This window comes from Arachis stenosperma, chromosome 10 (genome assembly GCF_014773155.1).
Source record: "Arachis stenosperma cultivar V10309 chromosome 10, arast.V10309.gnm1.PFL2, whole genome shotgun sequence".
NCBI lineage: Eukaryota > Viridiplantae > Streptophyta > Magnoliopsida > Fabales > Fabaceae > Arachis > Arachis stenosperma.
Window position 1 is genome coordinate 51,467,529 of NC_080386.1, and position 21,713 is coordinate 51,489,241.

The window sequence follows — 21,713 nt, forward strand, 5'->3', positions numbered from 1 at the left end:
GAAACAATCTAGAATTGAGAGGGTTTTGATGATGTTTGGGGCTGTTTTTAAGTGAGAAAAACCTGAAAAAATTGATGAGATATTGGTGAGATTTGATGACCAAGAGATTAAATTAAAAATTATAAAAAATCGGTAATAGTAAAGCTTAAAAAACACACATAAAACTCAAGTTGAAAACTTGAAGAATTCTGGAAATGAGATTCAGTTCTTTGATTATAATCGAAAAATTAAGAGTTATATTTTAGAATGAAATAGTAATTTAATAAAAATTGAAGTTAGTTTTATAACTATATACGTTCTTTGGATATTTTGGGTAATAAGTATAGTGATATGAGGATTTATACAGGTTCGGAATTTAACAAAATAATTTTGTTGTGAGTATAGCCTAAATTGACAATCGATCCTCAAATCAAAGTTTAGTTTTGGTTGTTACAAGTTCAACCCAATAAAAATAACCGAGAGTATTAGTCCTGGGTCGTTCTCCCTAATAATCACAATTGAGTGCTCAATTATTGGTTATGAGTTTCACGGGTTGGGTTGATAAAGAAGCAAGAAAATAAATGACAAGAAAATAAAGCAAACAATTAAAGAAAGCAATTACTAAAGAGAGATATTTATGGCAAGGATTGAGCATATAGGCTTTCTATCCTAGTCATTAATTATCATACAATAAGTAACAAGGGCTAATCTTATTTAGTCATCTCCAACATTGGAAGAAGGTATAATGTTATCTTCACATGAGAAAAAGTCAAATAAGACTAGTTAATCTCAATCTAAAAGTGCTAAACAACTTACTAATTGAATTAGCAAGAGATTAGAGTCAATGGAAATAATATTAACTAACAACTCTAGATCACCAATCTAAATTGGGTATTGATGACTCAAAATTTCCTAATTTCTCTTTCCAAACCAAGAATGCTCAAAAAGCTACTCTAACATCTAACCAAGCATTTTGTCAAACACTTGGTGGGCATAAAAGGAAAGCATGATAAAATTGCAAGAATAATAAAATCTACTACTACCCAATGCAAGAAATCAACAATAACAACTAAAGAAAGCAACATTAACATGAAATACCTTAAATTGCATTAAAGAAAATTGAAATTAACAAGAGTGCATGAACATAAAAGTAACCAAAATAAGAAATTAATAAGAGGAAATAGGAAAACCAAGACAATAGAACAAGAAATTATAAAGAAAACAAGATGACAACAACAATTAAAACCTAAATCTAAGAGAAATTACCATAACTCTATCCTAATTCTAGAGAGAAGAGGGAGCTTCTCTCTCTAGAAACTAACCTAAGGCATGCTTCCTACACTAACTAATTGCTCCTCTCTTGACCCAATCTTAAATTCTGCATCAAATAGCCCCAGAAATGAGTTGGATTTGGGTTTGGAAAGCTCAGAAATCACCCCCAACTGTAACACCCTACCACACAAAGTCTTATGCTTAAGTCATAAAACAGAGGTGGCAAGGTATTACGACATCTAAAAATGGAATTTAGTATATATAGTAGTGTGAAAAATGTTTATAACTAGGAGTCTTTGAAGAATAAGGTGTAAATCAAAGCCGTTAAATCGAAAGCGCAACACTCCGATTGATAATGTAAACAAAACAGATAAAGGATAAGCTAACGCGAGTATACATACAAGAGAGTGCCAAAAATACAGATATCAAGACTCGAGACTCGATTTGCGAAGGTAACCGGTCCGACCATAAAAGTATACATACATGTATAAAGTAGAAGAACCCAAAATACCCCAAAAGACAAGTTACAAAAGAACCTCTAAAAGGAGTCAATACAGTATATATATAAATAGTGGAGAATATAAGTGTCTAAACAAAATACATAAAAATCAAAATAAAGTCCCGAGAGCTAATGATCTTTGCCAAAACAGAAGTCTCCAGCATGCCTCAGCGAGGAGCCTCACGTCCTGCATCTGAAAACCACAAAATCTGCGTGGGTGAGAATCGGAAGTTCTCAGCATGGTAACAGTGCCCAAATATCTAACATATAATGTTCTGGGAAAGCCGAAGGCAATCCTAGAACTTCCAACTCATAACCAAAGCATATAAATATACTAAACTATGAGAAATGAAAATAGGCGACTAACTTAAGGATCTTCAGTCTAACTAAATATCCCATTTCCAAACCCTTCAATCCTCCCAACCGCCAACAGTAATTTGATATGCAAACACAATTATATCACACAAGAAAATGCACAAGTAGGAAGCAAGTATGGAAGTTAGACAATTAGCAAGTAATGATGCAATCAATTAGGCATTCCAAACAATTCACATATAATGCGTATGATGTATGCCTGTCCTAGTGGCTGATGAGTCTCATCTATCGGTTATAAAGCCAACCCGACAAGTCCTAGTAGCTAACCATTGGACTGTCCCTCTGTCGCGCATCCCCAACTCGAGTTATCCATAAACATTATCGTAATTCACATCCAACACCCTTATTGGTGTATATTCATGGGGGCGAGCTCATCCGGAACTTTCACAGTGTCTGGCCACACTTGCGACATAGGGTCAGCAGAGTATCGAGTCTCCACCTAGAGCACGTGGTGGCTAGCCACTGCTTTCATCCAGGGAAACTCGTATCTCAGATAGGTGGAGTGCAACAATTACAATATCAATAACTCAACATATATGCATTTATTTTTAGCCATAATTCAATATTCATCTCTGCCATCCAGCTTAAATTCATAATTCATAATTAGCCATAAATCATCATTACACACAGCCATTCGGCTAATCTCATACACAGCCATTCGACTCATATCTCATACAGCACTCCACCATCCTCCTCAACGTCTCATAACCTCATCATTAATCATAACTCCTCATTATAACCCCTTTCTTCAACCACAAGTTATCCCCTTCCCTAGCTTCTTCTCAATCACTAGGCATTTTATATTGATTCAAGACTTAAAGGATAAAGATGGGGGTTTATAAGCTTGAAACTGTTTCAGAAGGCTACAAGCTTGTTGGGAAGGTGAAATACTTGAAAACAAGGGTTTTATAAGAAAACAGGGTCGTGTGCGTACGCACAAGGGTGTGCGTGCGCACACCCAGAAGTATTTTAGGAAAGTGTGGAAAGCAAAATTCCCATTGTTAAGTCCGCGCACAGGGCGTGCTAGCTCCATCAACAGAACGTCCTTCCCAACGTGTGCGTACGCACAAGGCTGTGCGCGCGCACAGCTTGCAAAACCTCATTGATTGTATGCGTGCACAAGGCGTGCTAGCTCCCCCAGCAGAAGCCACTTCCCTGTGTGTGCGTACGCACAAGTGTGTGCATGTGCACAGGTCCTGAAATCCACAGTTTATGCGTGCGCACATGGATGTGCATGCGCACACAAACCAGAAATCACAAATTATGCAGAATTTACAGAATTCAGATTTCAGGCCCAAACTTTCAACATCATATCTCCTTCCACAAAATTCAGATTTCTAGCAAATTTAAACTATTTTAAAGCTTATGAAATTATCTTTCATTTGATATAAAGATCATCAAATTCCAAAAATGATTGCTCAAAATATGATCCGTTGAAGTTAATCAAAATTTCATTTTTTACCAAAGCTCATAAACTTCCAATTTCTAAAACATACACTTCCAAATTCATTCAAAACCAACCAAAACTCAATGATTCCAACATCAAGCATTTCCAAACCCTTATTCAATTCTCATCCCACCAATTCCACCATATTTAACCAAATCTCAATTCAATAAATTAAAGTCATAAGTAACATTCATATCTCAATTTCCAAACAAACATTTAATTCATCAATCACCATATGTACACACATATCAATATCACACTCCAAATTATGCTCATCAACAAGAGTCCTAACCTTATCATCCATTAGACATATCAATCCATATCATATACAACTTTTACACTTTGCTAACAATTATCACCACTCACAATCATTCAACCACTATTCATATGTTCAACTCAATCCAATTCATTCAACAACTACATCAACATTTCAAAATCCTATCCTAGGGTCACTAGCCTACGTTTTCATGACCACATTATATTTTAGATACAGGAAACCGAAACCATACCTTGGCTGATTCCCGTTCAACACAGAACACTTCCAAATTCAACTTTCAAGGTCCCAAAACCTCACCAACAGATTTTAAACTTATTGCTCCACTCCAAAGCTTTCTAAAACCATCAATCAAGTTCCAATACACATATATACACTACCTAAGCCACAATATTACACCCAAACACAATAACTCAATCACTAAATCACAAAATTCCAATTGTTTAGCTTAGGGTTGAGAATCTCACCTTACCCAAGGATCAAGGAGGCAAGACTAAGTCTTCCTTTCAAGTTAATTGGATCCTATAACATCAAAACTAAAAAATCTCAACACTTTTTACCCAAAATTTTCAAAACTAAGGGCTGGGAATTCGAAGAAGAAAACGTGGCTTACCTCAAGAATAATTGTGTGGGTTTTGTAGAGTTCGACGCCGTGGTCGCGTGGCCACAAATTGTGCGTCAATCGGAGCTTCGAATCAAAAGTTATGATCAAATGAAATTTGGAATGAATTTGGAAAAAGGGTTTCTTGTTTCCCCCCTCACTTTCAGCGTGTGTGTGTTGTTTGGGAAGAGAGAGAGTGCTGAGCTCTCTAATTAAAAGAAAGCTTAGTTGGGCCTTAGGCCCAATCTTGGGCCGATTTCCTTAAAATCGGTGTCAAAATTTTTGTTTTAATTTTCTCTATCATATTAAACCATAAAAATTTCAGTTCTTATTCTCTAGAATATATTTTAAATTATGGAATAATTAGTCATTAATTAACCAGATTTTACACCAACGAATTCACTTTAATGAGGTCACGTGATCAGCGTCACGCGTACGCGTGGGTGACGCATGTGCATGGCCTTCTGATGAGCGGATAATTTATACGCTTTTTGGCATTGTTTTTAGTATGTTTTTAGTATGTTTTAGTTAGTTTTTAGTATATTTTTATTAGTTTTTAGTTAAAATTCACTTTTCTAGACTTTACTATGAGTTTGTGTGTTTTTCTGTGATTTCAGGTATTTTCTGGCTGAAATTGAGGGACTTGAGCAAAAATCTGATTCAGAGACTGAAAAGGACTGCAGATGTTGTTGGATTCTGACCTCCCTGCACTCGAAGTGGATTTTTTGGAGCTACAGAAGCCCAATTGGTGCGCTCTCAACGGCGTTGGAAATTAGACATCCTGGGCTTTCCAACAATATAATAGTCCATACTTTGCTCGAGATTTGATGGCCCAAACCGGCGTTCCAAATCAGCTCAAGAATGCCCGGCGTTAAACGCCGGAACTGGAACAAGAATGAGAGTTAAACGCCCAAACTGGCACAAAAGCTGGCGTTTAACTCCAAGAAAAGTCTCTACACGAAAATGCTTCAATGCTCAGCTCAGGCACACACCAAGTGGGCCCGGAAGTGGATTTTTATGTTATTTACTCATTTCTGTAAACCCTAGGCTACTAGTTCTCTACAAATAGGACCTTTTACTATTGTATTTTCATCTTTGGATCTTAGATCATCTTTAGATCTTTGAATCTTTTGATCCTTGATCATTTGGAGTCTTTTGATCATGTTTTGGGGGCTGGCCTCTCGGCCATGCCTAGACCTTGTTCTTATGTATTTTCAACGGTGGAGTTTCTACACACCATAGATTAAGGTGTGGAGCTCTGCTGTACCTCGAGTATTAATGCAATTACTATTGTTCTTCTATTCAATTCAGCTTGTTCTTATTCCAAGATATTCATTCGCACTCAAGAACTTGATGAATGTGATGATTATGTGACGCTCATCATCATTCTCACTTATAAACGCGTGCCTGACAACCACTCCCGTTCTACAAGCAAACAAGGCTTGAATGTTTATCTCTTGGATTCCTTAATCGGAATCTTCGTGGTATAAGCTAGAATTGATGGCGGCATTCAAGAGAATCTGGAAGGTCTAAACCTTGTCTGTGGTATTCTGAGTAGGATTCAATGATTGAATGACTGTGACGAGCTTCAAACTCCTGAAGGCTGGGCGTTAGTGACAGACGCAAAAAAATCAATGGATTATATTCCAACCTGATTGAGAACCGACAGATGATTAGCCGTGCCATGACAGGGTGCGTTGAACATTTTCACTGAGAGGACGGGACTGTAGCCACTGACAACGGTGATGCCCAACATACAGCTTGCCATGGAAAGAAGTAAGAAGGATTGGATGAAGACAGTAGGAAAGCAGAGAGACGGAAGGGACAAAGCATCTCCATTCGCTTATCTGAAATTCTCACCAATGAATTACATAAGTATCTTTATCCTTGTTTTATGCTTTATTCATATATCACCCATACCCATTTGAATCTGCCTGACAGAGATTTACAAGGTGACCATAGCTTGCTTCATACCAACAATCTCCGTGGGATCGACCCTTACTCGCGTAAGGTTTATTACTTGGACGACCTAGTGCACTTGCTGGTTAGTTGTGCGAAGTTGCGATAAAGTGTTGAGATTACAATTGAGCGTACCATGTTGATGGCGCCATTGATGATCACAATTTCGTGCACCAAGTTTTTGGCGCCGTTGCCGGGGATTGTTTCGAGTATGGACAATTGACGGTTCATCTTGTTGCTTAGATTAGGTATTTATCTTCAGAGTTCTTAAGAATGAATTCTAGTGTTTCAAGGTGATGTTCTTATCATCACCAAAGCTGATTGATTCTCATCAATTTAGCTCTTGAATGTAATGTCCTGCTGAAGCTTGGCTAGCCACGTCTAATTTCTTTAGACTAAAGCTTTAGACTAACATTGCATGATTCCTGGAATTCTCATTAAGAATTTTGGTATCTTTATTTTCTTCTTCCACTTAATTTTCGAAAAATTCAAAAAAAAAAATTACAAAATCATAAAAACAAAAAAATATTTCTTGTTTGAGTCCAGTGTCTCATTTTAAGTTTGGTGTCAATTGCATGTTTATGTTCTTCTTGCATTTTTCGAATTCATGCATGTGTCTTCATTAATCTTCAAGTTGTTCTTGATGATTTCCTTGCTCTGATCTTTGAATTCTCTTGACTTGAGTGTTTTGTTATTTGTCATATGCATTCTCATTTTGTTATTTGATTTTAGTTGCATTTTGATTATTCCTCATTATTAAAAATCCAAAAATATTTTTAATTTGTGTCTTTTCAAGTCAATAATACAGAGAATTGAAGATTCAGAACATACAGCAGAGGAATTACACAGAAAAAGCTGGACTTTCAAAACACCCAGTGAAGAAGGCAAACTGGCGTTTAAACGCCAGCCAGGGTACCTGGCTGGGCGTTTAACGCCCAAAAGGGTAGTGCTTTGGGCGTTAAACGCCAGAATGTGCACCATTTTGGGCGTTTAACGCCAGGATGGCACAAGAGGGAAGATTTTGTTTTCAAATCAAATTTTTTTTCAAGTTTTCGAATTCTTTTCAAAATCAAATCTTTTTCAAATCATATCTTTTCAATCATATGTTTTCAAAATCAATTTCTTTCCATTTTCAAAAATACTTGCTATCAATTAATGATTTGATTCAACATTTCAAGTATGTTGCCTTTTCTGTTGAGGAAGGTTTAATGTTTGAATCATATCTTTTCTTGTTAGCCAAGTCATTAATTTTTAAAATCAAATCTTTTTAAATTGTTTTTCAAATCATATCTTCTCAATCACATCTTTTTAAAACCATAACTTTTAAATCACATCTTTTTCAAAATAGTTTTCAATCATATCTTTTTAATTTCTAATTTCAAAATCTTTTTCAAAAATCACTTGATTTCTTTTCCATTCTTAGTTTTCGAAAATCAATTAGTGTTTTTCAAAATGTTTTTAAAATCTTTTACTTAATTTTCGAAAACTTCTTCCCCTCTTCTCACATCCTTCTATTTATGGACTAACACTATCCCTTAATGCACAATTCGAACTCCATCTTTCTTTATAAGTTCGAATTCTCTACTTCTTCCTTCTATTTTTCTTTTCCTCTGACACCTCAAGGAATCTCTATACTGTGACATAGAGGATTCCATATTTTCTTGTTCTCTTCTCTTTCATATGAGCAGGAGCAAAGACAAAAGCATTCTTGTTGAGGTTGACCCTGAACCTAAAAGGACCTTGAAGCAAAAGCTAAGAGAAGCTAAGGCACAATTCTCTGTAGAGGACCTAACAGAAATCTTCAAAGAAGAAGAACCCATGGCAGCCGAAAACAACAACAATGCCAACAATGCAAGGAAGGTGCTGGGCGACTTTACTGCACCTACTCCCGACTTCTATGGGAGAAGCATCTCTATCCCTGCCATTAGAGCAAACAACTTTGAGCTTAAGCCTCAATTAGTTTCTCTAATGCAACAGAATTGCAAGTTCCATGGACTTCCATTGGAAGATCCTCATCAGTTCTTAGCTGAATTCTTGCAAATCTGTGACACTGTCAAGACTAATGGGGTTGACCCTGAGGTCTACAGACTTATGCTATTCCCTTTTGCTGTAAGAGACAGAGCTAGGATATGGTTGGACTCACAACCTAAAGAAAGCTTGAACTCTTGGGAAAAGCTAGTCAATGCCTTCTTGGCAAAGTTCTTTCCACCTCAAAAATTGAGTAAGCTTAGAGTGAAAGTCCAAACCTTCAGACAGAAGGAAGGAGAATCCCTCTATGAAGCTTGGGAAAGATACAAACAATTAATCAGAAAATGTCCCTCTAACATGCTTTCTGAATGGAGCATCATAGGTATTTTCTATGATGGTCTGTCTGAACTGTCCAAGATGTCTTTGGATAGCTCTGCTGGAGGATCTCTTCATCTGAAGAAGACGCCTACAGAAGCTCAAGAACTAATTGAAATGGTTGCAAATAACCAATTCATGTACACTTCTGAAAGGAATCCTGTGAACAATAGGACAAATCAGAAGAAAGGAGTTCTTGAGATTGACACTCTGAATGCCATATTGGCTCAGAACAAGATATTGACTCAGCAAGTCAATTTGATTTCTCAAAGTCTGTCTGGAATGCAAGCTACACCAGGCAGTACTAAGGATGCTTCATCTGAAGAAGAAGCTTATGATCCTGAGAACCCTTCAATGGAAGAGGTGAATTACATGGGAGAACCCTATGGAAACACCTATAATTCTTCATGGAGAAATCATCCAAATCTCTCATGAAAGGATCAACAGAGACCTCAACAAGGTTTCAACAATAATAATGGTGGAAGAAACAGGTTTAGCAATGGCAAGCCTTTTCCATCATCTTCTCAGCAACAGATAGAGAATTCTAAGCAGAACCACTCTGACTTAGCAACCATGGTCTCTGATCTAATCAAAACCACTCAAAGTTTCATGACTGAAACAAGGTCCTCCAATAGAAACTTGGAGGCACAAGTGGGACAGCTGAGCAAGAAAATTACTGAACTCCCTCCTAGTACTCTTCCAAGCAATACAGAAGAAAATCCAAAAGGAGAATGTAAGGCCATCAACATGGCCGAACTTGGAGAGGAGGGAGAGGCAGTGAACGCCACTGAGGAAGACCTCAATGGACGTTCACTGGCCTCCAATGAGTTCCCTAATGAGGAACCATGGGAATCTGAGGTTCACACTGAGACCATAGAGATTCCATTGGATTTACTTCTGCCATTCATGAGCTTTGATGAGTATTCTTCCTCTGAAGAGGATGAGTATGTCACTGAAGAGCAAGTTGCTAAATACCTTGGAGCAATCATGAAGCTAAATGACAAGTTATTTGGTAATGAGACTTAGGAGAATGAACCTCTTTTGCTCACCAAAGAACTGGATGACTTGTCTAGGCAGAAATTACCTCAAAAGAGACAAGATCCTGGGAAGTTTTCAATACCTTGTACCATAGGCACCATGACCTCTAAGAAGGCTCTGTGTGACCTAGGGTCAAGTGTAAACCTCATGCCTCTCTCTGTAATGGAGAAGCTAGGGATCTTTGAGGTACAAGCTGTAAGAATCTCACTAGAGATGGCAGACAATTTAAGAAAACAAGCTTATGGGCTAGTAGAGGATGTTCTGGTGAAGATTGAAGACCATTACATCCCTGCTAATTTCATAGTCCTAGAGACTGGGAAGTGCATGGATGAATCCATCATCCTTGGCAAACCCTTCCTAGCCACAGCAAAGGCTGTGATCGATGTGGACAGAGGAGAATTGATTATTCAAGTGAATGAAGAATCCTTTGTGTTTAAGGCTCAAGGATATCCCTCTTATACCATGGAGAGGAAGCATGAAGAGCTTCTCTCAAAACAGAGTCAAACAGAGCCCCCACAGTCAAACTCTAAGTTTGGTGTTGGGAGGCCACAACCAAATTCTAAGTTTGGTGTTGAACCTCCACATTCAAACTCTAAGTTTGGTGTTGGGAGGTTCCAACATTGCTCTGAGTATCTGTGAGGCTCATTGAGAGCCCTCTGTCAAGCTACTGACATTAAAGAAGCGCTTGTTAGGAGGCAACCCAATGTTATATTTTATCTATTTTTCTTTGTCATTTTATGTTTTCTGTAGGTTGATGATCATGAGAAGTCACAAAATCAATTGAAAAAGCAAAAACAGAATGAAAAATAGAATGAAAAATAGCACACCCTGGAGGAAGACCTTGCTGGCGTTTAAATGCCAGTAAGGGTAGCAAATGGGCGTTTAACGCCCAGTCTGGCACCATTTTGGGTGTTTAACGCCAGAAAGGGGCACCAGACTGGCGTTAAACGCCAGGAAGGGGCAAGAAGTTGGCGTTAAATGCCAGAAATGGGCACCAGCCCGGTGTTTAACGCCAGAATTGGCACAGAGAGCAATTTTGCTCGCCACTTGGTGCAGGGATGACTTTTCCTTGACACCTCAGGATCTGTGGACCCCACAGGATCCCCACCTACCCCACCACCCTCTCTCTTCTTCTTCACCCATTCACCAATCACCTCAACACCTCTTCCCCAAAAACCCTTCACCTATCAAATCCCATCTTTCTCCTCACCACTCACATCCATCCTTCATAAAACCCCACCTACCTCACCATTCAAATTCAAACCACTTTCCCTCCCAAACCCACCCATTCATAACCGAACCCCACCCCTCTCTCCACCCCTATATAAACCCATCTTCACTCCTTCATTTTCACACACCCTAAACACTACTTCTCCCCCTTTGGCCGAACCACAAAGCCATCTCCATCTCCTCTATTTCTTCTTCTTCTACTCTCTTCTTACTTCTTTTGCTCGAGGACGAGCAAACCTTTTAAGTTTGGTGTGGTAAAAGCATTGCTTTTTGTTTTTCCATAACCATTTATGGCATCCAAGGCTAGAGAAACCTCTAGAAAGAGGAAAGGGAAGGCAAAAGCTTTCACCTCCGAGTCATGGGAGATGGAGAGATTCATCTCAAGGGTGCATCAAGACCATTTCTATGAAGTTGTGGCCTTGAAGAAGGTGATCCCCGAGGTCCCTTTCAAACTCAAAAAGAGTGAATATCCGGAGATCCGATATGAGATTCGAAGAAGAGGTTGGGAAGTTCTTACCAACCCTATTCAACAAGTCGGAATCTTAATGGTTCAAGAGTTCTATGCCAATGCATGGATCACCAAGAACCATGATCAAAGTGTGAACCCGGACCCAAAGAATTGGCTTACAATGGTTCGGGGGAAATACTTAGATTTTAGTCCAGAAAATGTAAGGTTGGCATTCAACTTGCCCATAATGCAAGGAGACGAACACCCTTACACTAGAAGGGTCAACTTTGATCAAAGGTTGGACCAAGTCCTCACAGACATTTGTGAAGAGGGCGCTCAATGGAAGAGAGATTCAAGAGGGAAGTCGGTTCAATTGAGAAGGCATGACCTCAAGCCCGTAGCTAGGGGATGGTTGGAGTTTATCCAACGCTCAATCATTCCCACTAGCAACCAGTCTGAAGTTACTCTAGACCGGGCCATCATGATCCATAGTATCATGATTGGAGAAGAAGTAGAAGTTCATGAGGTTATAGCCCAAGAACTTTATAAGGTGGCGGACAAGTCCTCTACCTTGGCAAGGTTAGCCTTTTCTCATCTCATTTGTCACCTCTGTTATTCAATTGGAGTTGACATAGAGGGAGACATCCCCATTGATGAGGACAAGCCCATCACTAAGAAAAGGATAGAGCAAACAAAAGATCCCACTCATCATGAAATCCCTGAGATGCCTCAAGGGATGCACTTTCCTCCACAAAACTATTGGGAGCAAATCAACACCTCCCTAGGAGAATTGAGTTCCAACATGGGACAACTAAGGGTGGAGCACCAAGAACATTCCATCCTCCTCCATGAAATTAGAGAAGATCAAAGAATCATGAGAGAGGAGCAACAAAGGAAAGAAAGAGACATTGAGGAGCTCAAGCACTCCATAAGATCTTCAAGAGGAAGAACAAACGGCCCTCACTAAGGTGGACCCGTTCTTTGATCTCCTTGTTCTTTATTTTCCTGTTTTTCGAATTTTCATACTTATGTTTATCTATGTTTGTATCTCATGATCATTAGTGTCTTAGTGTCTATGCCTTAAAGTTATGAATGTCCTATGAATCCATCACCTTTCTTAAATGAAAAATGTTCTTAATTGAAAAAGAGAAGAATTGCATGAATTTTGAATTTTATAACAGATTAATTATTTTGATGTGGTGGCAATACTTTTGCTTTCTGAATGTATGCTTGAATAGTGCATATGTCTTTTGAATTTGTGGTTCATGAATGTTGGCTCTTGAAAGAATGATGAAAAATGAGACATGTTACTGAGGATCTGAAAAATCATAAAAATAATTCTTGAAGCAAGAAAAAGCAGTGAATACAAAAAAAAGGGGGGAGAAAAACGAAAAAAAAGGGGAGAAAAACGAAAAAAAAGAAAAAAAAGAAAGAAAAAGAAAGAAAAATAATAATAAAGTTGTGATCCAAGGCAAAAAGAGTGTTCTTAAGAACCCTGGACACCTCTAATTGGGGACTCTAGCAAAGCTGAGTCACAATCTGAAAAGGTTCACCCAATTATGTGTCTGTGGCATGTATGTATCCGGTGGTAATATTGGAAGACAAAGTGCTTTGGGCCACGACCAAGACTCATAAAGTAGCTGTGTTCAAGAATCATCATACTTAACTAGGAGAATCAATAACACTATCTGGATTCTGAGTTCCTATAAAAGTCAATCATTCTGAATTTCAAAGGATAGAGTGAGATGCCAAAACTGTTCAGAGGCAAAAAGCTAAAAGCCCCGCTCATCTAATTAATACTGATCTTCATAGATGTTTTTGGAATTCATTGCATATTCTCTTCTTTTTATCTTATTTGATTTTCAGTTGCTTGGGGACAAGCAACAATTTAAGTTTGGTGTTGTGATGAGCAGATAATTTATACGCTTTTTCGCATTGTTTTTAGTATGTTTTTAGTATATTTTAGTTAGTTTTTAGTATATTTTTAATAGTTTTTAGTTAAAATTCACTTTTCTGGACTTTACTATGAGTTTGTGTGTTTTTCTATGATTTTAGGTATTTTCTGGCTGAAATTGAGGGACTTGAGCAAAAATCTGATTCAGAGACTGAAAAGGACTGCAGATGCTGTTGGATTCTGACCTCCCTGCACTCGAAGTGGATTTTCTGGAGCTACAGAAGCCCAATTGGCGCGCTCTCAACGGCGTTGGAAAGTAGACACCCTGGGCTTTCCAGCAATATAATAGTCCATACTTTGCCCGAGATTTGATGGCCCAAACCGGCGTTCCAAATCAGCTCAAGAATGCCTGGCGTTAAACGCCAGAACTGGCAAAGAATGGGAGTTAAACGCCCAAACTGGCACAAAAGCTGGCGTTTAACTCCAAGAAAAGTCTCTACACGAAAATGCTTCAATGCTCAGCCCAGGCACACACCAAGTGGGCCCGGAAGTGGATTTTTATGTTATTTACTCATTTCTGTAAACCCTAGGCTACTAGTTCTCTATAAATAGGACCTTTTACTATTGTATTTTCATCTTTGGATCTTAGATCATCTTTAGATCTTTGAATCTTTTGATCCTTGATCATTTGGAGTCTTTTGATCATGTTTTGGGGGCTGGCCTCTCGGCCATGCCTAGACCTTGTTCTTATGTATTTTCAACGGTGGAGTTTCTACACACCATAGATTAAGGTGTGGAGCTCTGCTGTACCTCGAGTATTAATGCAATTACTATTGTTCTTCTATTCAATTCAGCTTGTTCTTATTCCAAGATATTCATTCGCACTCAAGAACTTGATGAATGTGATGATTATGTGACGCTCATCATCATTCTCACTTATAAACGCGTGCCTGACAACCACTCCCGTTCTACAAGCAAACAAGGCTTGAATGTTTATCTCTTGGATTCCTTAATCGGAATCTTCGTGGTATAAGCTAGAATTGATGGCGGCATTCAAGAGAATCTGGAAGGTCTAAACCTTGTCTGTGGTATTCTGAGTAGGATTCAATGATTGAATGACTGTGACGAGCTTCAAACTCCTGAAGGCTGGGCGTTAGTGACAGACGCAAAAGAATCAATGGATTATATTCCAACCTGATTGAGAACCGACAGATGATTAGCCGTGCCGTGACAGGGTGCGTTGAACATTTTCATTGAGAGGACGGGACTGTAGCCACTGACAACGGTGATGCCCAACATACAGCTTGCCATGGAAAGAAGTAAGAAGGATTGGATGAAGACAGTAGGAAAGCAGAGAGACGGAAGGGACAAAGCATCTCCATTCGCTTATCTGAAATTCTCACCAATGAATTACATAAGTATCTCTATCCTTGTTTTATGCTTTATTCATATATCACCCATACCCATTTGAATCTGCTTGATTGAGATTTACAAGGTGACCATAGCTTGCTTCATACCAACAATCTCCGTGGGATCGACCCTTACTCGCGTAAGGTTTATTACTTGGACGACCCAGTGCACTTGCTGGTTAGTTGTGCAAAGTTGTGATAAAGAGTTGAGATTACAATTGAGCGTACCATGTTGATGGCGCCATTGATGATCACAATTTCGTGCACCACCTTCGATTCTCCAAATGCTAATTTCTTCATGAATTCTCCACTTTGCATGCTTTTCTCTTCACTTCTTCCATCCAATACTTGCCTTATAAGTCTGAAATCACTCAACAAGCATGTCAATGCATCGAATGGAATTAAAGTGAATTAAATTTAGCTAATTAAAGGCCTAAAAAGCATGTTTTGACTCTTAAGCACAAATTTAGGAAGAATTACAAAAGCTTTGATAGGCAAAATTGTGATTTACACTTTTATAACTCGAACAATTCTTAGTAATGGCTCCAAAAACTTGATGCACACTACTATGGTTCACTCATATTCTTCACAACTTCGCACAACTAACCAGTAAGTGCACTGGGTCGTCCAAGTAATAAACCTTACGTGAGTAAGGGTCGATCCCACGGAGATTGTTGGTATGGAGCAAGATATGGTCATCTTGTAAATCTCAGTCAGGCAGATTATAATAGTTATAAAGGTTTTCGAAAATAATAATAAATAAAGCATAAAATAAAGATAGAGATACTTATGTAAATCATTGGTGGGAATTTCAGATAAGTGTATGGAGATGCTTTGTCCCTGTTGAATCTCTGCTTTCCTACTGCCTTCCTTCAATCCTTCTTACTCCTTTCTATGGCAAGCTGTATGTAGGGCATCACTGTTGTCAATGGCTACTTCCCATCCTCTCAGTAAAAATGGTCCAAATGCTCTGTCACAGCACGACTAATCATCTGTCGGTTCTCGATCATCTCGGAATAGAATCCATTGATTCTTTTGCGTTTGTCACCACGCCCAACAATCGCGAGTTTGAAGCTCATCACAGTCATTCAATCCTTGAATCCTACTCGGAATACCACAGACATGGTTTAAACTTTCTGGATCCTCAAGAGTGGCCGCCAAAGGGTTCTAGCTTATACCACGAAGATTCTGGTTAAGGAATCTAAGAGATATTCACTCTAGCTTTCGCTTGTAGAACGGAGGTGGTTGTTAGGCACGCGTTCATAGGGACGGATGATGATGAGTGTCACGAATTATCACATCCATCACGTTGAAGTACGAGTAATATCTTAGAATAGGAATAAGCTTGAATTGAATAAAAGATAGTAGTAATTGCATTAAAACTCGAGGTACAGCAGAGCTCCACACCCTTAATATATGGTGTGTAGAAACTCTACCGTTGAAAATACATAAGTGATGGTCCAGGCATGGCCGAATGGCCAGCCCCCATGAAGGTCTAAAATCGCATACACTTATTAAAGATCAATCAAAAGACTCCGAATACAATAGTAAAAAGTTCTATTTATACTAAACTAGTTACTAGGGTTTACAGAAATAAGTTTAAGTGCAGAAATCCACTTTCAGGGACCACTTTGTGTGTGCTTAGGCTGAGCTTGAGCTTTATACATGCAGAGGATTCTCTTGGAGTTAAACACCAAGTTGTAACGTGTTTTGGGTGTTTAACTCTGGTTTGTGATGTGTTTCTGGCGTTTGACTCCAGAATGCAGCATGGAACTGGCGTTGAATGCCAGTTTGCATCGTCTAAGCTCGAACAAGGTATGGACCATTATATATTTCTGGAAAGCTCTGGATGTTTACTTTCCAACTCCATTAAGAGCGCGCCATTTGGAGTTCTATAGCTCCAGAAAATCAATTTCCAGTGCAGGGAGGTCAGAATCCAACAGCATCAGCAGTCCTTTGTTAGCCTTTTATCAGAGTTTTGCTCAGGTCCCTCAATTTCAGCCAGAAAATACCTGAAATCACAGAAAAACACAAAAACTCATAGTAAAGTCCAGAAATGTGAATTTAGCATAAAAACTAAGAAAAATATCCCTAAAAGTAGCTAGATCCTACTAAAAACTACCTAAAAACAATGCCAAAAAGCGTATAAATTATCCGCCAAAGAGCCAACAATTTTAACATTCATAAACAACAAGATAAAAAATATGCAATGTTCAAGCATTCATTTAGAAAACAAAAAGTATTGCCACCACATCAATATAATTAAACTAATTTCAAGGATGAATTCGAAACTCATGTACTTCTTGTTCTTTTGTATTAAAAACATTTTTCATTTAAGAAAGGTGAGGGATTCATGGAATTATTCATAGCCTTAAGACATAGTTATTAAATACTAATGATCATGTGGTAAAGACACAAAACATAGACAAACATATAGCAAAAAAAATGAAAAACAGAGAAATAAGAACAAGGAAGTTAAGGAATGAGTCCATCTTAGTGATGGTTGCACCTTTTTCTTGAAGGACCAATGATGTCCTTGAGCTCTTCTATGTCTCTTCCTTACCTTTGTTGCTCCTCCCTCATTGCTCTTTGATCTTCTCTAATCTCATGCTGAATGATGGAATGCTCTTGGTGCTCCACCCTTAGTTGTTCCATCTTATAACTCAAGTCTTCTAGAGAAGTGTTGAGTTGTTCCCAATAGTTATTTGGAGGAAAATACATCCCTTGAGGCATCTCAGGGATTTCTTGATGATGAGCTTCCTCATGCATCTCTTGAGATCCATGAATAGGCTCTCTTGTTTGCTCCATCCTCTTCTTAGTGATGGGCTTATCCTCTTCAATGAGGATGTCTCCTTCTATGACAACTCCAGCTAAGTAGCATAGATGGCAAATGAGATGAGGAAAAGCTAGCCTTGCCATGGTGGAGGGCTTTTTGGCTATTTTGTAGAGTTCTAGATGGATGACTTCATGAACTTCTACTTCCTCTCCAATCATGATGCTATGGATCATGATGGCCCGATCCACAGTTACTTTGAATCGGATGCTAGTGGGGATGATGGAGCGTTGGATGAACTCCAACCATCCTCTAGCCACAGGCTTAATGTCCAGTCTTCTCAATTGAACCGACTTGCCTTTTGACTCTCTTTTTTATTGAGCTCCTTCCACTCATATGTCCATGAGGACTTGGTCCAACTTTTGATCAAAGTTGACCCTTCTAGTGTAGGGGCGTGCATCTTCTTGCATCATAGGCAAGTTGAACGCCAACCTTACATTTTTTGGACTGAAATCTAAGCATTTCCCCCGAACCATTGTAAGGTAATTCTTTGGATTCGGGTTCATACTTTGATCATGGTTCCTAGTGATCCATGCATTAGCATAGAACTCTTAAACCATTAAGATTCAGATTTGTTGAATGGGGTTGGTCAGAACTTTCCAACCTCTTTTGTGAATTTCATGTCAGATCTCTGGATACTCATTTTTCTTGAGCATGAAAGGGACCTCAGGGATCACCTTCTTCTTGGCCACAACTTCATGGAAGTGGTCTTGATGGACTTTTGAGATGAATCTCTCCATCTCCCATGACTCGGAGGTGGAAGCTTTTGTCTTCCCTTTCTCTTTTCTAGAGGTTTCTCTGGCCTTAGATGCCATAAGTGGTTATGGAAAAACAAAAAAAGCTATGCTTTTACCACACCAAACTTAGAATATTGCTCGCCCTCGAGCAAAAGAAGAAAGAATAGAAGAAGAAGAAGAAGAAAATATGGAGGAGATGGGGAGAAATGTGTATTCGGCCAAGGGGGAGAAGAGAGGGTTATGTTGTGTGAGAATGAAGAAGGATGGAGGGTTTTATATAGTAGAGGGAGAGGGGTTTGGTTCAGCCATTTAGGGTGGGTTTGGGTGGGAAAGAGATTTTGAATTTGAAGGTAGGTGGGGTTTATGGGGAAGAGTGGATGGATGTGAGTGGTAAAGAGGTGATGGGGAAGAGAGATTGAGGTGATTAGTGAAGGGTGTTTGGGGAAGAGTGTTATTAGATTGTGTGAAAGAAGAGAGAGAGTGAGTTGATGTAGGTGGGGATCCTGTGGGGTTCACAGATCATGAGGTGTTTCTATGGGGTCCACAGATCCTGAGGTGTCAAGGATTTATCATCCTTGCACCAATTAGGCGTGTAAAATGCCCTCTGCATGCAATCCTGGTGTTTAACGCCAGATTGATGCTTGTTTCTGGCGTTAAACGCCAGTTCTATGCTTGTTTTGGGCGTTCAACGCCAGTCTGCAGCATGTTTTTGGCGTTGAACGCCAGTTCCATGCTTGTTTCTGGCGTTGAACGCCAGCTCTCCTCAGGGTGTAATCTTGGCGTTTAAACACTAGATTGCTGCTTGTTTCTGGTGTTCAACGCCAGATTCATGCTCTGTTCTGGCGTTGAACGCCAGCCAGATATTCCTTACTAGCATTTAAAAGCCAGTAAACTCCTCCTCCAGGGTGTGCTGTTTCTTCTGTTGTTTTTGATTCTGTTTTTAATTTTAGTAATTGTTTTGTGACTCCACATGATCATAAACCTAATAAAATATAAAAGAACAATAAAAAATATATATAAATAAAAATTGGGTTGCCTCCCAATAAGTGCTTTTTTAATGTCAATAGCTTGACAGTGGGTTCTCATGGAGCCTCACAGATGTTCAGAGCATGATGAGGGCTTCCCAACACCAAACTTAAATTTTGAATGTGGGGGCTTCTCAACACCAAACTTAGAATTTGGTTGTGGCCTCCCAACACCAAACTTAGAGTTTGATTGTGGGGGCTTTGTTTGACTATGTATTGAGAGAAGCTTATCGTGCCTCTTTTCCATGTTTACGGAAGGATAACCTTGAGCCTTAAACACAAGGTAGTCCCCATTCAATTGAAGGACTAACTCTCCTCTGTCAACATCAATCACAGCTCCTGCTGTGGCTAGGAAGGGTCTTCCAAGGATGATGCATTCATCCTCATTCTTCCTAGTCTCTAATATTATAAAATCAGCAGGGATGTAAAGGCCTTCAACCTTCACCAACACGTTCTCTACCAATCCATAAGCTTGTCTTTGTGACTTGTCTGCCATCTCTAATGAGAATGTGGCAGCATATGCCTCAAAGATTCTTAGTTTCTCCATTATAGAGAGTGGCATAAGGTTTATGCCTGACCCTAGGTCACACAGAGCCTTCTTAAAGGTCATGGTGCCTATGGTACAGGGTATTAAAAATTTACCAGGATCTTGTTTCTTTTGAGGTAAAGTTTACTGAACCTATGTATCTAGTTTACTAATGAGCAAGGGAGGTTCATCTTCCCAAGTCTCATTACCAAACAACTTGGCATTCAGCTTCATGATAGCTCCTAGATATTGAGCAACTTGCTCTTCAGTTACATCTTCATCCTCTTCAGAGGAAGAATAGTTCTCAGATCTCATGAATGGCAGAAGGAGGTTTAATGGATTCTCTATGGTCTCTATATGAGCCTCAGATTCCTTTAGGTCCTCAATAGGGAACTCCTTCTTGTCTGGGAGACGTCCCATGAGGTCTTCCTCATTGGGATTCATGTCCTCCCCTTCCTCTCTAGGTTCGGCCATTTTGATTAAGTCAATGGCCTTGCACTCTCTTTTTTGGATTCTCTTCAGTATTGCTTGGGAGAGTACTAGGAGGAGTTTCAGTGACTTTCTTACTCAGCTGGCCCACTTGTGCCTCCAAATTTCTGATGGAGGATCTTGTTTCACTCATGAAAGTTAAAGTGGCCTTAGACAGATCAGAAACTATGTTTGCTAAGCTGGAGGTGCTCTGCTCAGAATTCTCTATCTGTTGCTGAGAAGATGATGGAAAAGGATTGCTATTGCTAAGCCTGTTTCCTCCACTATTATTAAAACCTTGTTGAGGCTATTGTTGATCCTTCCATGAGAAATTTGGATGATTTCTCCATGAGGAATTATAGGTGTTCCCATAGGATTCACCCATGTAATTCACCTCTGCCATTGCAGGGTTCTCGGGATCATAAACTTCTTCTTCAGAAGATGCCTCTTTAGTACTGTTGGATGCATTTTGCCATCCATTCAGACTTTGAGAAATCATGTTGACTTGCTAAGTCAACATTTTGTTCTGAGCCAATATGGCATTCAGAGCATCAATTTCAAGAACTCCCTTCCTCTGAGGCGTCTCATTACTCACAGAATTCCTCTCAAAAGTGTACATGAATTGGTTATTTGCAACCATGTTAATAAGTTCTTGAGCTTCTACAGGCGTTTTCTTTAGGTGAATGGATCCACCTGCAGAATGGTCCAGTGACATCTTAGAGAACTCAGATAGACCATAATAGAATATATCCAAAATGGTCAATTCTGAAAGCATATCAGAAAGACATCTCTTGGTCATCTGCTTGTATCTTTCCCAAGCTTCATAGAGGAATTCACCATCTTTCTGTTTGAAGGTTTGAACATCCACTCTAAGCTTGCTCAGCTTTTGAGGAGGAAAGAACTTGGCCAAGAAGGCCGCGGCCAGCTTATCCCATGAGTCCAGACTATCTTTAGGTTGTGAGTCCAACCATGTTCTAGCTCTGTCTCTTACAGTAAAAGGGAAAAGCATGAGCCTGTAGACTTCAGGATCTACTCCATTAGTCTTAACAGTCTCACAGACCTGCAAGAACTCAGTTAAAAACTGATAGGGATCTTCTAATGAAGTCCATGAAACTTGCAGTTCTGTTGCATTAGAGCAACTAGTTGAGGTTTCAGCTCAAAATTGTTTGCTCCAATGGCAGGGATTGAGATACTTCTTCCATCAAATTTGGAGGTAGGTGTAGTATAGTCACCAAGTATCTTCCTTGCGCCTCCACCATTGTTATTGGGTTCGACCATGTCTCTCTCTTTTTCGAGATTCTCTGTAAGGTTTTCTCTGGATTGTTGTGCTTTAGCTTCTCTTAGCTTCCTCTTCAG

The 21,713-nt window shown here is 39.2% G+C and overlaps 2 non-coding genes across 2 annotated transcripts; one reads left to right on the forward strand and one right to left on the reverse strand.

Annotated features, from left to right (window-relative positions):
• Positions 1 to 8,629: 8,629 nt before the first annotated feature.
• Positions 8,630 to 8,737, reverse strand: LOC130959234 (small nucleolar RNA R71). The gene has a single exon (XR_009078327.1). It is a non-coding gene; the product is annotated as a small nucleolar RNA R71 (small nucleolar RNA).
• A 12,389-nt stretch (positions 8,738 to 21,126) lies between these two features.
• On the forward strand, positions 21,127 to 21,234 carry LOC130959450 (small nucleolar RNA R71). The gene has a single exon (XR_009078528.1). It is a non-coding gene; the product is annotated as a small nucleolar RNA R71 (small nucleolar RNA).
• The last annotated feature ends 479 nt before the right edge of the window (positions 21,235 to 21,713 follow it).